The sequence below is a fragment of the Lepidochelys kempii genome, chromosome 13 (genome assembly GCF_965140285.1).
Source record: "Lepidochelys kempii isolate rLepKem1 chromosome 13, rLepKem1.hap1, whole genome shotgun sequence".
Classification (NCBI taxonomy): domain Eukaryota; kingdom Metazoa; phylum Chordata; order Testudines; family Cheloniidae; genus Lepidochelys; species Lepidochelys kempii.
The window spans coordinates 5,162,735-5,179,496 of record NC_136392.1 but is presented as its reverse complement, the minus strand read 5'-3'; the positions used below and the strand labels follow the sequence as shown (position 1 = coordinate 5,179,496).

The window sequence follows — 16,762 nt, the reverse complement described above, 5'->3', positions numbered from 1 at the left end:
TCCCTGACAGGTGCTGTCCAACCTGTTCTTAAAAACCTTCAATGATGGAGATTCCACAACCTCCCTTGGAAGCCAACTCCAGAGTGTAACTACCCTTGTAATTAGAAAGGTTTTCCTAATATCTAACCTAATATCTCCCTTGCTGTAGATTAAGCTCATTATTTTTTGTCCTACCTTTAAATGAACGTGGAAAACAATTGATCACCGTCCTCAGCCCTTAACAGATTTGAAGACTGTTATCAGGTCCCCACTCGGTCTTCTTTTCTCAAGACTGAACATGCTTTTTCTCATAGGTCAGGTTCTCTAAACCTTGTATTACTTTTGTTGCTCTCCTCTGGATGTTCGCAGTCCCTATTGTGTTGATTAGTTACGTAGTTTTGACCAGTATTCTTGCTTAAATTGCGTTTAACACAAGTGTTCACCTCTGAGAAAGCTCTAGTGCTGATGAGAAAGTGAAAGGGTTTTAGAGTCGTGACCCAATCAAAATTTACTCTCAGATGTGAGTGAATATTCATGGGGAAACATGTTCCTCTGTTGGCTCAGCTCTGATGCCACGTGCCCGTTTTGGGTGGGATTGGCCTTCTTGGCTCCCCCTTCTCCTAAAGCAAGCTCTGTCCGAGTGTCTGGTTCATTGGGTGAAAAGAGGGGGCAGCAAGAGAGGCTGGAGGTACAGTGGGAAATAACACCCATTCTTTATCACCAGCCTTGACTGGAAATAACTTGGTTCGCTCCTTCTTTTCTGGTTAAGGCCTAGGCCTCCCTCCCAACCCTGAGTCTAAAATAAGTGTCTGGCTTTTAGTTTCTGTTCTGGGATGCCAGCACAATTGTTGGATGGTAAAAAGATCCCATAAAAGTGTCTCTCCTCTCCCACCAGCTGCACAGACTCATCTGCATTTGTTGCTGGAAGCTGAATTTATAAAAGTGATGAAATGCAGAGGGGAAATTAACAATACTTTGCTTTGCACTCCAATAGCACTGGTCATCCGGGGATCTCAAAGGACCTCACAGACCCTAAGGAGCCAGGCCTCGCTGCCCAACTTGTGAGGTAGGGATGCATTACTCCCCCCTAAGAAATGGGGGAAGGTGGAGGCTCGGAGAATTTACATGATCGCGAAGGGTCAGAAACTTGAGCAAGGCTTCATGAGGCAGGGGGCAGAATGGTGGTTGGGGGCTTGCATGGCTCACTGACAAGCTACTATTGACTTTGCTCCCAAGGAATTTATGGTGTAGGTAGCTGGAAAATGAGGTTTTGTTCTGAGGAAAACTTTCCTTTTTGGGGGGGCCGAGATGAAAACCAAAATATTTTGGTTTTCTGAAACGCTGCTGTGGTGCCTCCTGGGAGCTGTAGTTCAGATACCTCATACTCCCTATTGTGTCTGTCGGCCAGGTTTGACTGCATCTTGCATGACGCGCCATGGGCTCCCCTCTTGGTGAGGGGAGGTGGTGTATTATGGCAGGTGCGTGGTTGTGGTGCATCCTGGGAGATGTAATCCAGCTGGGGAGCCTGGCCCAGAGAGGAGAATGGGAGCATGCGGCACCTGAATGGCAACTCTCATGAGACAGTATGGTGGCATTTCAGAATTGAAATGTTTTCATTTCTAGGCATTGATTTTAGACCAAAAAATCAGTTGTTTTCCCCATGTAAAGTAGATGCTTTGAGAGAGAAAATGTTCAACCGCCCCTAGTTAATTGATCCAGGAAATCATATGTTAGCAGCAAGTGAAGTAAATGGCCCTGCCTCTATCCAGGGTGAGGACACCTCCCCCCCCCCACACCCCTCTTTTGCCAGCAGTGACAGATTTCCCCACTGGCGAGTGCCTGCTGCTCCCCACAGAGAGAGGGGCTTTCGGCTGGGACTGCTGGTTTTACCACAGAGAGCTCTCCTGAGCTGCTGTCGCTTCCACTGGTTTGATCCCTGCCTCCCATTTGCTCCCTGAAGAGGTGGAGAACAAGTAGAGGGCCACTGAGTGTTTAGCTGATGAGGGGGAAAGGAAAGCACTAGCTGGCACCTGCCAGCCAAGGCCAGCATTAAAGTTTAGTCTGTTTCCCTTGTCACCTTGCGGTGATGGATTCTCGGCATTATCTCAGTGTTGGGTGTTGATGGGCTTGGATTTGGATGGAGCAAGTTTCGAAGTCCTTGCACTCGTCTCTGGGAGGGCTCGCGTCCCTGAGAGACTCCACATGGGTAGCTCCATTGTTCTTGAGGTGCACGGCTGTCATGGCTGTGGAGGGAGAGACAGCCCCTTGAGTAGCTTGGTCCCCATTCATGGTGGGCTTTGAAGATCAGGGCCTGGCCCTTGGACTGGTTCAGGTATTAGTTGGGGAACCCTTGCAACGACAGTAGCGTGGCAATGATCGGTTCCTATTCTGGGCTGTTAGTTGGAGCTCCTGTTTGCTAAGGATTGGAGGAGAACAGCGAGACCTAATGGCAGCACCGTTGCCCCAAGCAGCCAAGATGGTGGAGCACTCTGGGTTTCTCTCTTGGGGGCTGGCGTCCATGGCTTGTAACTGTCTGATATGTTTTCAAGCTCCACCTTCTTTTCTTTTTTTAAACTACATTGCTAAAGAAAAATATGAACCCTAATAATAGCTCGTACAACTTCCTGTACCGCTGCCAGGTAGCAAGTGCAGGCTGCCGAGGCTGTGAGACAGCCATCGCGGTGCGGGGTGCCGTCATCTGCGTAGGCAGAGTGTTGCTCACTGCACTGAGACATGCCAGGTGTTTCGGAGAGCAGCTTTGGGAGTCCCTCTGGAGCAGTGGTTCTCAATCTATTTACCACTGTGGGGCGCATATGCAGCTCTCTGTGTGTTATGTGGGCCTCATCCACACAATGTGTACACTACTTGTATGTCTCCGAGGATGTCACGTGGGCCGCACGTGTGCTGATTGGGCCGCAGGTTGAGAACCACTGCTCTAGAGCCTGGAGCATTCGAACTGCTGCATCCTGTCCCGCAGCAAACGGGCGTCACCAGCATGAATTTTGTCATCAGATGGGATTTCTTCTCCATCCCCATCCCTTATATTGACTCACTCAGTTTCCAAGCACTGTGACTTCTCTGTCTCTAAAGCATCAAGTCCAGTCCCAATGTAGTGTTACAAAATAACCTAGGGCTGAGTCCGCAAACTTCTGCCTGCTCCATTAATTTCACAGTGGGACCGCTCTCTGAGCGCCTGGAAGATCGGCCCTTGTAGTGTTGCTGAGCTCCTAGTAATCTGACTGCTGCGAGGGGAACGGGCAGGGGATCAGAGGAGCGGTACAATTCCTGTGCAAACGGCAAGAGCACACGGGGCTGATCTGAAGAGCGAATGCTGCGTTTTCCTGCCTATAGGGGCAGGGTGGGGGAACTGAATAAAGCTGTCCTGAGTGCACATGGGGTGCAGAAATGTCTCTGAGCCTGGTTATGTTACCTGATGCCATGAGTTAGCGAGTAAGCAAACAGACATTCTGACTGGAGTGTCGAGAACTCTTCTCCCTAAGGGATGGCATAACACACACCCCCCCGCACACACACACCCTTGATTGTACAGTGCAAATTGGTGTGAAGAGCATAGCTGAATGTCGTTGAAATCCTGCGTGGGAGGCTGTTCAGTGGTCAGAGTAGAGAAGTCTTGGGGAAACCCTGCTACTAACTTGTGTGACTTGGGGCCTGTCTATGAGCCTCTGTTGCCCAGTCTGTGTGCTGGGGACATTTCCAGCCCCTTTGGCAAAGTGCACTGAGATCCTTGGATTGAGAGCCCTGGATTGCAAGAATGCACTCTGCTTGGGGACTGCATTTCAGTCCCATTCAAAAACATGAGCCAGTAACATAGAATCATTGGGTTAGACGGGACCACCAGGGTCATCTGGCTAGTCTAACCCCCCTGCCAAGATGCAGGATTTGTTGTGTCTAAAAATATATAGACTGCAGCTGCCCAGCTTACATAGCAATTTAATGGTGGTGCATAATACACCTGTGCTTTGTAATCTGCAAGGGCTTCCCACTCAGTTCTGGGTGAAATTCAAGAAGCTGATTTTGCCTTATAAAGGTCTAAACTGTTTGGGTCCGGGTTGCCATAGAAACTGGTGGTTCCCCTCGTGTTCCGGCCCCACACGCAGTGGGGGAAGACCCTCTGTTCTAGAATTTCCCCTGACTTGATCTAAAAGAGTCCGGATTTGCTGATGTTCCAGGCACCTCGAGAAGCTTATTCGCTCAGGCTCTTCCTAGGGGCCATCTGGTAAGAGGAAGGTTTTTTTTGTTGTTGTTGCAGGGAGGACGGAGGACGAATCTTCTAGTGGTATTGGCATTTTGTCAGCATGATGTTTGTTTCTCCCTCCTCTGTTAGTGTGTGTTCAGAACGCACTTAGCAAGAGCCCTAGGTGCAATATGTAAAACTGAAAACATTTCAGAGTGGTCGTCCGGGCTCTTCAGTGTAACAGTCCTTGGAACTGTTGTGAGTTGCTGTTTCTTTCATGTGACTGCAAGGGTTTGCGGATTGCCACAGTGTGAACTTGTGAAGTCTGACTGTCCAGCTGTTTGCCACTTATGGTGTTTCCTTTGTTAGCACTGAAGGTGTCAGTGTTTTGAATCAGAGTCTCCCACCCACGCGTGTAGTTTCAACTTTTCCTGCATCCTGCAGTGAGTCTGGTGTTGACCTCAGTCCTTTCTAGCTCTGTAAAAGGTCATGACAGACCAAGGCTTCCTCCCTTTGTGGGGGGAGCCAATAAATGCTTATTTGGACCACCTTAAGACTGAAGGAGGTTATAGAACCATACAGCTTCAATTGCTTTTATGTAGTAACTGACTTCAGATGGAGTTAGAACTAGACTTCAGATTGGGCTGTAATGGGTGGAAAGGAAAGGCTGTGTCCTGCGTGGATCCTGTTGGCAGAGATAATAATCTGGGATAGTTGGGGGCGGTGCCTGTGAGCGAGAGCCGCGCAGAGCTGCTTGCATGCCTCTGCCTAGGAGCCAGACCTGCTTGCCACTTCTGGGGTGCAGTGCGGTCCGCAGTGCTAGGACAGGAGGGAAGCCTGTCTCTGCACCCCGGCTGTGCTGCTGACCGGGAGCCGCCGGAGGTAAACCCATGTCCTAATCCCACGCCCCAATCCCCTGCCCCAATCCTGAGCCCCCCCAACCCTCCAACGCCCCTTCTTGCACCCCAACCCCCTCATGCCTGCACCCCCAGCCCAGAGCCCTGCCCCCCCCCGTACACCTCAATCCCCTGCCCCAGCCCTGCGCCCCCCACAAATCCAGAGCCCCCTCATCCTTGGCCTCATCCCAGAGCCTGCACCCCCAGCCCAGAGCCCTGACTCCTTCCTGCACCCCAACCCTCTGCCCTAGCCCAGAGCCCCCTCCCACACCCTGAACCCCTCATTCCCAGCCCCACCCCGCAGCCCTTACCCCCGCACCCCAACCCTCTGCTCCAGCCCTGAGGCCCCTCCCACACCCCAAGCCACTCATCCCCAGCTCCACTGGGTTGCGGGTACCAACAATTTTCTTCAATTGGGTCACCAGAAAAAAAGTTTGAAAACTACTACACTAAATGGATGTCTCTGATGATTAGCAGAAACAGCCAGGGAAGTCCTGGAAACCCACATGAAAGGCCAATTAGATTCATGCTTATGATACACTGGCAAAAAGATAGGTGTCCTCTAGGAGAAGTCCTTCTTTAAACACTGCCGCTTTCCTCTGCTGGGGGACAGCGGTTCACCTGGTCCCTCCTCCTGTGTAAACAGCAGCTGGTGATCTATGAAGTGGTGTCTGCTGGTTTGATTTGGGGGAGCCACTGTTACAACTTCCCAGGCACATTCTCTGGAGCTCCGCTCCCCTGTGTTGTGTCTCATCCATTGTTCCTGTGTTTTACACCATGTGGTCTGTGTGACTGGGCTGGGAAATTCAGTTACCTCCTCCCCCCCCCCCCCCCCGACCCTTGTAGACACAGCTAAGTTGACGGACGAATGCTTCTGTCAGCCTAGCTACCGTTGCTCAGGGAGGTAAAGTTCCTACACTGACGGAAAAACCCCTTCTGTGTACATTACGTCTACATGATGGAGTTAAGCCAGCATAACCACGGCGATGTAGCAATGCTGGTGTAGTCTCTGTACCGTAGACAAGTCTCCATACTGTAGACATACGCTGAGTGGCATCTCTTTGGGAAGAGAGGCAGGAGCATGCTTGCCTTAAGGGGCAAGGACAGGCAGTGCCCTCCTGGGGGATGGGTGCGGTGCTTCATGACCATGGGAAGGGAGGTGCCTTCTTGGCAAATTGAGAAGCGGGTGGGCCTAACCAGAAAGCTGTCACACTGAAAAGGGGAACCCCTGGTTTTCCGGCACAGTGAAAGAGAATGACTTTGCAAAAGGAACCCTTTCTCTGAACCGCTTGCCTGGGCTGAGCCATGGGATGGCTGCTGTCAAGCTGGTTTGGGTTTTAAGTGTGTGGGTGTGTCATGGAGTAGAAGGGAGATAACTGGTCATTGTGCCCCCTCGCCCCCTTTCGAAGCTGAAGAAAACAGCTGGTGTTGGGCCTTGCACTTGACTGATAACCCAATGCTTCAGCTGGGGGAAGTGCTCTCCAAGCACAGGCACCTGGAGATCTGGAAAATCAGCTCAGTTTTTCTTTGGCTATTCAGATCAGGACACCCACCCCACGGCACACTCCCCACCCTGTTGATCTCATCGCTCAGGGGCCCCTACCCCAGCGAAGCTGTAGAAATAACATGTCCCATGCGCTTTCCTGCTCACAAACCTCTGTGTCATTCACTTTAATTTGAATCCCGTTTTTGCCCGTCATGCTATGGGATTGCTTCTTTCCAGTATTAACTGAAAATTGGGATTTGATTGGTGCTGGCATTTCAGGGTCTCCCTCTGGCTATGCCTCCCCCTCTGGAAAATGCTGGAATTGGTGACATCAGCAGAGTAGGGGAAGCCCAAGCATGGCAATCTCAAATCAGTTTTCACTTTACTTCAGTCTTGGGTTAACACTCCAGGTGCAGAGCTCTCAGCCGGTGACAGTGCGTGGAGCATTTCATTGAAAAAAGGAAACTGAGGTTGCATTTCTGATTGTGTTTTTCTTTGAGTAACTTGTGGCCAGAAAACTCAAAAGAACCACCCTTACTTTGTGTGTAAAGCGGGAACGGCTCCTCCTTGGTTATGCACCGGTAACAATTTGTAACTCAGCACTCAGATCCGTATGGGATGAATCAGAAAGTGAAGGCCCTTTGCGTAGGCTGAGAACAAACTTCTTTCACTCTTGTTGGTAACCGGTGCTTTATGTGAAAGGCCCTTGATTCCTGACTGCGGCTTTGAGTGATGGAAAGTTAGAAGCAGTATTGCACGCCTAGCATCATAGGCGTGCTGCTCGTGGAAGGGACAAGCAATGTATACGTAATGTATGAGGTATGTTCGGGCTGAAAATTTGGCTCTTATGAGTTACCCTGGCTTGTTACTGGGAAAGTGGCCATGGGACTACTAGAGACCTGTGCGGATCATTCAATAATGCCCGTTCCAGGTATTTCCAGCAAGCACTAAACTCGTGCGTCTGTGGGTCAGATCAGGTGGGGGCAGCTTCTTGGTTTCCAGTTGTTGGGGGCGTTAAGCTCTCAGGCATAATGCCTTGCTTTTAGCTTAATGGCGGAAACTCTTGGGAAGTTGCTTGTGTCTCACAGGATGTTGTTATCTCAGAGTGTCTGTCTTTGTAGCTATGCCCATAGCTGGCTGTGTGGGGACAGTCTGTATTGTACATGGGAGCACAATACAGCCTTCCGAGGCACTTGAAGTGGGCAGAAAAGATGATTGTGAAGTAAGTGGAGTAAGTTTTGCACCATTCCTGTCCTTGACTTTGATCAGCGCTGTTTTTTTTTTGTTTGTTTGTTTGTTTGTTTTTTAAACATCATCCTTCCTAGGAAAAGCAAAAACTCAGGCAGTAATTCCATCGGGGTATATATCTTTCCACTCCCCAGTAAAACATTGGTCTAGTAAATGTGCGAAACACAAGCTCTGAGTTTCCTGGACCACGTCAACACAGATGGGAGCAATCCGGGGACGGGCCTGTCAGCTTTCGCTCTGCACAGGAAGGCACACCGGAGAGGAGAACTCATTGATGGTGCTTTCCCAAAAAAGGTCTGAACTCTTCATTTGATTCTGCCACTTCCCTTGCCACTCCCTTTCCTGTTAGAGGAGGTACTCAGTTTTTTATTCCTTTCTTCAGATCTGCACGTCTGTTTAAATGCTTCACGTAAACTGAGATGCCGTATCAAGAGCTATAGCTGGGTTGCTGCTGGAGGGGCACGCAGAATGGCTAGATTGAAGGTTTCCAGCCACAGAACAGGTACAGCAGTGGTACAGGCGTCTCCTTTGCTGCTTTGCTGAATTGACTCAAAACACCCGCCCAGAATCTCTGGTCTGGGCGAGCTGTGATCAGCACAGGATCCAAGAGGAGCGGGGGAAGGTAGCTTTGTGTCCTCTTTGAAGCTCCCCACTCCTGGCTAACATAATTTAGAACAGTGACAGGCCTGCTCTCATGTTCTTAGCTGTAGGTGATGTGTGTGTGTGTGTGTGTTGTTTAATAAGACTGGGACTTTCTTTTCCAAGCTGAAGACCACTAAGCAGGGATAGGATTGAGGTCTATAAAATCATGCCTGGTATGGAGAAAGTAAATAAGGAAGTGTTATTTACTCCTTCTCATAACACAAGAACTAGGGGTCACCAAATGAAATTAATAGGCAGCAGGTTTAAAACAAACCAAAGGCAGTATTTCTTCACACAGCGCACTGTCAGCCTTTGGAACTCTTTGCCAGAGAATGTTGTGAAGGCCAAGACTGTAACAGGGTTTGAAAAAGAGCTAGAGAAGTTCATGGAGCAGCAGAGCTGCTTTAGCATGTATGCTAAAGGCCACGGGTATACCTAGTGTCCTAGGTTCCCAGCTGGGGTCAGGGCAGCCGGCTGGCCCCCGGGGGCAGCGGCCCAGGCAGCGGGGGTCTGGGGTCCAGGGTCGGGGTCCGGGCTGCCCCTGCCCTGCCACCGGGCCCCCGTGGCCCAGGTTACACATTGTGGACCGCATATGTGGCCCACAATGTGTAATATGTTGAGAACCACTGTCATGGAGGATAGGTCCGTCAATGGCTATCAGCCAGGATGGACTGGGATGGTGTCCCTCTGTTTGCCAGAGCCTGGGAATGAGCAACAGGGGATGGATCACTTGATGATTACCTGTTCTGTTCATTCCCTCTGGGGCACCTGGCATTGGCCACTGTTGGAAAACAGGATACTGGGTTAGATGGACCTTTGGGTCTGACCCAATATGGCTGCTGTTATGTCATGACTGTGTTGGGAGGTGGCCCTAGATCACAGCGATTTAAAGGGGCAGCCCTCAAGAAGCCAACTTCCCAGCTGCTTTGCACAAAGAGTGCACAAAGAGACTGAGAATCAGACCTAACCACCTCTAGCAACAAGGAGGGTACAAATCACTCTCTGCCCATCCAAATCTTGGTGCCTTCAAAGATGCCAAGCTTATTTCAGACAGAGCACGGAGCAGCTAGCAGCTTGTAATGATTTGCACTCAGAACTCAACAGGGGCTGAGGTTTGAACCAGCAACCTGGGGGGCGGGGAAAGGGCTGTTTGATTTCATGACTGCTCTTTGGAAGCACCCAGTCCCTCCTCTAGATCGTTTAGAATTAAGTGTGCTCCCTCTCTTGTCTCGTGCAGTACTGCAGGAGCCCGGGATGTGCAGGACTCTCTCTTAAAATGTCACTTTATTAGAGATTTCGCATGTGATAACTCCCCGTATGGCCTGTGCTCATGTGAGATCCCTGCCTAGCAGATAAAGTCAGTCCAAAACTTTTCAAGTCCGCTGCCTCTTGGTTCCCTCTTGCTCACACCCTAAGTTCTCATACTCTGTTCATGTGACAGCTTTAAAGTGATACTTCGTTCCACTTCTGTTCTAATTGTAGTTTCTCCCTTCCTACTTAACTTGGTGGACTGATTGTTAGTCTCTATCAATCCAGGATTGTGAACGTTGTAGATAGTAACTCTGTGCTCTTTGGTACCAATGTAGGAGTCTACTCCAAGTCATAAAATATAGATGGAGGGTGTGTGGGTGCCAATATTAAGTGTATTTCAGTCTATAGTTATCACCTTTGTCATTTTCTCTGGGGCAAAGGGATGTCATGATTGCACTGACACCTTACAGAGTGGTGTTTCAGTGTATCAAAACATCTGTGTGTTGTAAAATAATGGTGACTTTGAAGGAAAATTTGCATCCTGCCAATGGTGTTTGTAGCTATATCCTGTTAAACAGGACAAACAGATCGTCGAACTGACATACTCCCCACTTGGGACACCTGACTTAGCGGTAGTCTGCTATGTGAATTTACAGGAAAACGCTCTATGAGAGGGAAGAACTCTGTTCTCGTTTATCTGCTTCTCGTTAAAAAAAAACCACAACTTTTCTATACAGTTTTTTTTTTCTTTGTATTGTTCAAAAGTACAATTTTCTCTCCTGATGAAATTGAAATTTTGTCTGTCTGTGTCTGTACCCCAGACTCTTCTGTGTTAGAGATAGGAATGCGCACACATGTGGCATCAGTGTTAATTGCTGGGGAAGCTCACACATTGTATTTGTATTCCAGGGAAAACTGTGGCCCTTGGAGAGGAATAGTATTTCTCAATGGTAGCAGTCGACTTTGAATTTTTAAATTGTAAAGACCTGCCCTCTCCAGGCTTTAAAAATGGTGAGGAGTCAATGTCAAGGTCCTGTGTGCACCCAGAGTTTATTAAAAACATTTTCCACCTATGACCCCTTTATTCCCTTTTATTACTGATGACCAAGACACACACATTTTGACATACAGACCCAGATGTCCCAGTTCAGGTGCATAGTTGCTGTGACTGCCAGTGCAGGATGTGTAGTTGTTCATACAAAATGTATGTAACTAGCCACTTGGCTGCACACTAATGTGTGTGTGGTAACAGCTCACCAATTCAGCATGCAATTGTATGCGGGACTTGCAAAGACAGTTACATGCCTAAGTCCCATGCTGTTATGTTTTAAATGTACTTTGTACACCCAGAGCTGTGGGTGGGGGCACGCTTCAGTGTAGACTTTTGAAGACCAAACCCGAAATTCATAATCTCCTGAAAATCTATCCCAGAAACGTGAATATATGCACGCTGTCCTCCTCCTCTTCACACTCCAGAATTTCTGGCATCAGAACTGGGCCCTCAGCAGTGAATTCTGATGCTCACAGTCACTAGATTCTGACATCGCTGAGGCAAGGGGAGCATGGCAAAGCAAGGGTAAGGGCAGAAGTGGTGCTTTACAAACACACAGCTGGGTAGTTAGCACTGCTAGGAAAAGGCTAGTTACGTTGGGCTTTGGGAAGCTTTGTCAGAAATGAACAAGGGCCCCTTTAAGGGAGATTTTATTCTGGCTGCTTGGGAAATCTCCCCTGTTCAAGTCTTCCTCTTTTTCAGAATTATCTCTCTTTGTCTCTTGCATACAGTCTTCCCTCTCCTAGGCTCTTGAGACAAAGTATTTCAACTCCAACCGCTGGTATCCGCTATCCTAGCTGAACTTCCTTCTGTGTGCTGCACTGCGGCCTCTCTCTATGAATTGCACTAGTGTCTCTAGGCACTGCCTAATATTCTGCTTTTTGCCAGCTATGTGTAATACGTCCATAAACACCCTATAAAATATATGCCGGCAATTGCTGTGAGAGGAGTTAACTCTCCGGCTGCATTGCAAAGCAAGGTCCCTCTCTTTCCCTCCGACCCCCCACCAGTCAGGAGCTAGCCAGGTACACCAGGGTGCACCGATCAACATCACAGCCTGCTCCGTGTGATTCCAGATGCTACACCGCTACCCTTTCTAGTTCCATGTGATGGGGACAGGAGAGAATCTGGTTTGTTACGATGTGAACTGACATCTGTAGTGCGCTTTTTTCCTCCTCCAGGCCTTATACGTACCTGCATTTTCTCCTGTCTTTATGCCCCATGCCACTGAGGCCCTTCCTAGCAGCCATTATTCTTCCGCCCCGGGGTGGGACTGTAGCAGGGCTCCTCTGAGAGCAGGTCAGTGCTGCCTCTGCAGTTGGCTTGAGGGGTTTCTTCTGAGCTGCCTAATGAAAGCAAATGGTCTTCTGCCCTCCGTGTGCAGCACGGCGTGACACAGGTCTGGAAAGAGTCTTCCGTGGGCGTGAGCATTGCACAGGGCCACCAAACGAACCCTGTAACCCTGCCTCGTTGTACAAGTGTATGGGCTCCCTGATGCCCACAGAGGGGTTCCCAAAGACTTGTGCTCCCTTGCGGATTACTCCATTACAAACTGACCCGTTCACTCCTGCACCTGCTTTGACTTTCTAGGCAGGTGAACATACTGCCAACAGCCTACCCTGTTGGCGCACGGGAGTAAAGCTAGTCCAAAACCCCCCACCAAACCCTACAGTCGCCCCGCCTTTGTTCATGAAAGAACGTTGAAATCTTTTGGATGAAGGCATCCAGCAAGAACCACATGTTTGTAGCTGGTGGGGGCTTGGAACCAGGGTGGACCAGCAGCCCCCCTATCAGCTTCCCGATGGTCATGGCAGTCCAGCATTAGTCTGTCTCTTGTTGCGACTCGACATTTTTAGCCAATGCACGTTCTAATCTGACTTCTTCCAGAGTAACAAAGTCCAGAGTCCTTCCTGATTTTTTCCTGACTCTGGGCCCTATGGTTCCTTCATCCTCTCATCCCAGGGCTTTCAAAAGTCCTTATCCCCGTATATCAGGGGAGTTCATGCCACATTCCCCCGTGGCTGGCTGGGGAACCAGGCCCTCCCACTACTCTGGGAGGCCAAAGACCCTTTACTGAGCAGCTATGGTCTGCACCGCCAGACTCCTTGCTGCTGCCTCCTTTGACCCCCTCTTCCTACCAGCCATATCCCCCACCTGAGGGCTGCATTCCACCCCAGTCCTTCCACCTGGGAGTCCTACTTTTGCTCGGCTCCCGCCAGGGTCTCCCCCTGCTCCTGGGCTCGGTCTCTCCCTGCTTCTCCCAGACCCTCCCTCCAGGCCTGATGCAGGAGCCTGACCTGCTTTCTGTAATCCCCGGAGAAACTGCCACCACAGCTTCCCCTCAAGCTTCAGTTCAAATGCCCCTTAGGCGCAGGCTTCTTTCTGCCTTTCACCCAAGAGATGCTTCTCCCCTGGCTCTTCTCAGCTTTCCTGCCCACTGCCTGGTGCTCCTCCCCAGCCAGGTCTGATCATCATTTATACTCACCACCCTTGGACTCAGATTCTGGTTAACCAGTGCAGGGTTTCTACAGCTCCCCCCGCACACATACACACCTGCGTGCCTCTCTGGTTCTACGTGACTCATCTCATTCACAAGCCCGAGAAGAGGGATCTCATGAGTGCCCTGAATCCGAGAAGGGGGAGCCGATGAAGGAATGGCATGAGATTGCCCAGAGTTCAGTTCATTGGTAAGCTTCGGTTATTGCAAGTGTAAACAGAGGCCTACACTAAAAACCACTGGCCTGAGTTAGCACAGGAGCACCTGCCCAGAAGGCTCAAATGCTGTCTTCCCCTCACTCTTCTTCCCAGCAGCTTTCCCCTTCATATGCTCTCCAGCTACGGCGCTCCCCTCTCTACGCCCTGCTCTCTGACACACCCACACACCTCTGGGCCCACTGCGGAGTGGAGCTGGGCAGAGACGTAGCTGAGTAAACCCTTTTTAGGATTAAAGGGGAAGCTTTCCAAGCACCTGGGCTAGCCGGGTTTCCTGGTGTTTACACTGTTCCTGTGCATCATCCCGTTTTGCTGTAATTAGAGGCTCTGAGCGCTGCATTCCTGCTGGGAGCTGCTACCCTGTTGGGAAGCAAGGATTTGTATTAGTGGATAATTACTTTTCTACATCGTGTTGAAACCTTGGTTTAGTTAGCGCATGTACCAAGGACAGGAGACCTGAGCAAGGCTGTCTATAAGGCCGTACCCTATTTCCATTTGTTCGTGGTAAGCCACTTCCCTTTCCTTGGAACAAGCAGGTTTCAAGAGTAGGGTCAGGGAGCTGTTCTTGGTAAAGCTTGGAGAGTGATTGAGGCTGGGTTGCTGCTTGGATTTAGGTGTTTGCAGCTCGAGTTCACTGTAAAATGAAACAGCAGCCAATGCAGTGGGAAAGGTTCAGTCGATAAGAAGCAAACCAAAAAGAGAACGGCTTTCAAAGGTTGCCTGACTGCAAAGCCCCCTTAAAGAGAAGCCAAGATTACTGCAAAGCAGGTTAACAAGGTCACAGGCACTCTGCCAGCATTTGAAAACTAAAAATAGGGACATTTGAGGAGAGAAATAGAGACTCCCTTTTAGCTCCAGTGAGATGTATCGGACAGTAGAGTTTCTTCAAAGGGCCGGGAGAGAAATGTGTAAATATTGCTGCTAAAAATCAAATCAAACAAAATTTGTGACTGAACCTTGTAAAGAAGGATTGCTGCATTGTGTTTCCTGGGGCATACAGAGTGCCTCGCACAATTTGTCTAGATGTACGTGAACACACAAATTACACTCCGTATTAACGCCCTGCTAGAACATTTAGCTGGGGCATGTACACAGGGTAACAGTCCAGTGCAGCCGGCTGCAGTAAAGCACCGTAACAGTGACAGGTCTGAAAAAATGGCCTCATGTAACATCCCAATTCACAAGCAATTCTCATTATAACGGGGTGTCTCCCAAAGTGCAAAAGAGTGGACACCCCTCCAAGCTCACTGTCCACCTCCCATTCTTGCAGTCATCTTCCTGCCTTTCCACGTGGTCCACAGTCATCAGCGATGAGACAATTTCTCTGTCCAGTCCTTTCTGAATCCTGGAGGCAGCCTTGCGTGAAGTAGAGTGAAGGGAGTATAGAGAGACAACCTAGACTAGTGGATAGCATGCACTGGGCTGGGAGTCAGGAGATCTGGATTCTATTCCCAGCGTTCTCACTATGTCATGTGATATGGGCAAGTAACTTTGGCTCTCTGCTCCTGTTTCTCATCCCTCCCTTTGCCTATCTCGTCAGACTGTTAAGATCTTTGTGGCAGGAACTGTCACTTGCTATTTGTTTGTACAGCTCCTAGCACAATGGTTCCTGATCTCTGTGGCATCCTCCTTGAATTATGCAGCAGCCTGACAGGTTTGTGGCAAGCACCAAATGATTTTAAAAGTGTGGTTATTGACTAGGAAATTGACTAACCAAACCAAACTATTTTCTGCTGCCTCCCAGTGTTCAGTTCACCATGCTGCGGATTTTGTACGGGCAGCACAGAACTGTGTTGTAGGAGTTATCAGGGGGGTGGGGAACTGGAGGCTTCGACACACAAGTGGTGAAAACATGGGGCATTGGTGCCCAGCGAATCTGCTGGTTTGAGCACTAAGCAGCAGAGTTGAGGGTTTTCCTTTTGGGGAGAAGTTTTTGCTTTTACCTTCATGTAATAGGCAGTGGCAGAAGTGATGTGTAATTTTGGGTGAAGGGCATCAACACTTAGTTCCTCATCCTTGACAGCAACCACCCTCCTCACTGCCGCAATATCCACTGTTGCATCCAAAAATGATGGTTTAAGCATGCTAGCTGTATGTTTCTGCTAAAATGCTCAGCAGTGAAAAAATTCATTATTGTGACATTTTAATTGTTGTCATTATGATCCAGAGTCAACAGGGATGTGTTACAGCTCTTGGAACTATTGTTTCAGCTGTCTTATTTGCAAATGCAGGCAGCCAGGCATGGCTGAATTGAGTCCCGTGTGGTTTACATTATGAAGATTCTTTTTGCAATCATGGTGTTTAATTTTTATTAAAGCTTAAATTTTGGAGCATAATTGTGCCGTAAACTTTTCAGTTGGGAAGTTGTGGAAGACATAAGTCTGGATGGACCGTGGCCCTAAAATGAGGTACCATGATACAAAGTTGAAGTAAAAGCAGCAACAGCCGTAAATAAGCATTGAACAGCTGGTGTCTTGATCATCAAGGTAACAAGGTCAGAGTAGCCATAACAGTGAGATGACCCAAGGATAGTTGTTTAACCAGCGTTACCGTTCAGGATTGACTGTACAGCGTGGGATGGGGTTGCCGTGCAGCCTTTGAACGATGCTGTGGGTAAGCAGGGGTGGGGGTAAATGTAGCCTTATAAGATAATAGTCTTTGAGTTAGAGCAGGGCTGCCTGGCTAGAAGGTGTCAGGTAAATTTTGCCTGGAAAAATTCCAGCCCCAGAGTAGGTTGGATTTATTTAAACATGATTTAAATCCCCAAATTGAAAGCCTTGATTTCAACTTTTTTCCATTTGTACTTCTGTAATTGCTACCCAGGAGGATATGCTATTCTAGCTATATACATCTATTTAAGCAGTTATGTAGCGTAATAGTTTCAGATTTCTATTAACTGTACCATTTTAGTATGATAGAACATGGTGAAGGATCTATTGCTTTTTTACTAGCTAATTAATTTTTTGTTCATGATTTGTGTCAAGTTGCATTAGGATGGTAACTGAAATTTAATTAAACACACAAACAGCATATACAATTTATTTTTATTAAACAAAACGAGCCATTAATACAATACGTGACCTAGTGTGCCATATTTATAAAGCTTGACCTCAAAAACTAAATGTTTTTCCCCAGATTCTTTCTTTATATAGAAAAGCAGCCTTTAACTCAAAGTTTTGCTAGAGACTCAGGGATTCAGCATATTTTCAAATTTTGTTTTAAAAGAGCCTAATAAGTTTAGGCCTTAACATATTTTGTATTAAATTCAAATTGCACTTTAAGCTGGTTTATTTTTAAAAAGA

General features: G+C 48.6%; 1 protein-coding gene across 2 annotated transcripts in view; it reads left to right on the top strand.

Moving 5' to 3' along the window:
- RGS19 (regulator of G protein signaling 19) overlaps nucleotides 1–16,762 on the top strand; it is a 53,453-nt gene that overhangs the window by 17,623 nt on the left and 19,068 nt on the right. The window contains exons 2-4 of one of the 2 annotated variants that reach the window (XM_073308996.2): nucleotides 974–1,045; nucleotides 7,882–8,098; nucleotides 8,187–8,306. The exons of the other annotated variant lie outside the window; for it this stretch is intronic. The gene's annotated coding sequence lies outside the window, so the exon portion shown is untranslated. The remainder of the gene's footprint in view (nucleotides 1–973; nucleotides 1,046–7,881; nucleotides 8,099–8,186; nucleotides 8,307–16,762) is intronic. 2 annotated transcript variants of the gene reach the window in all.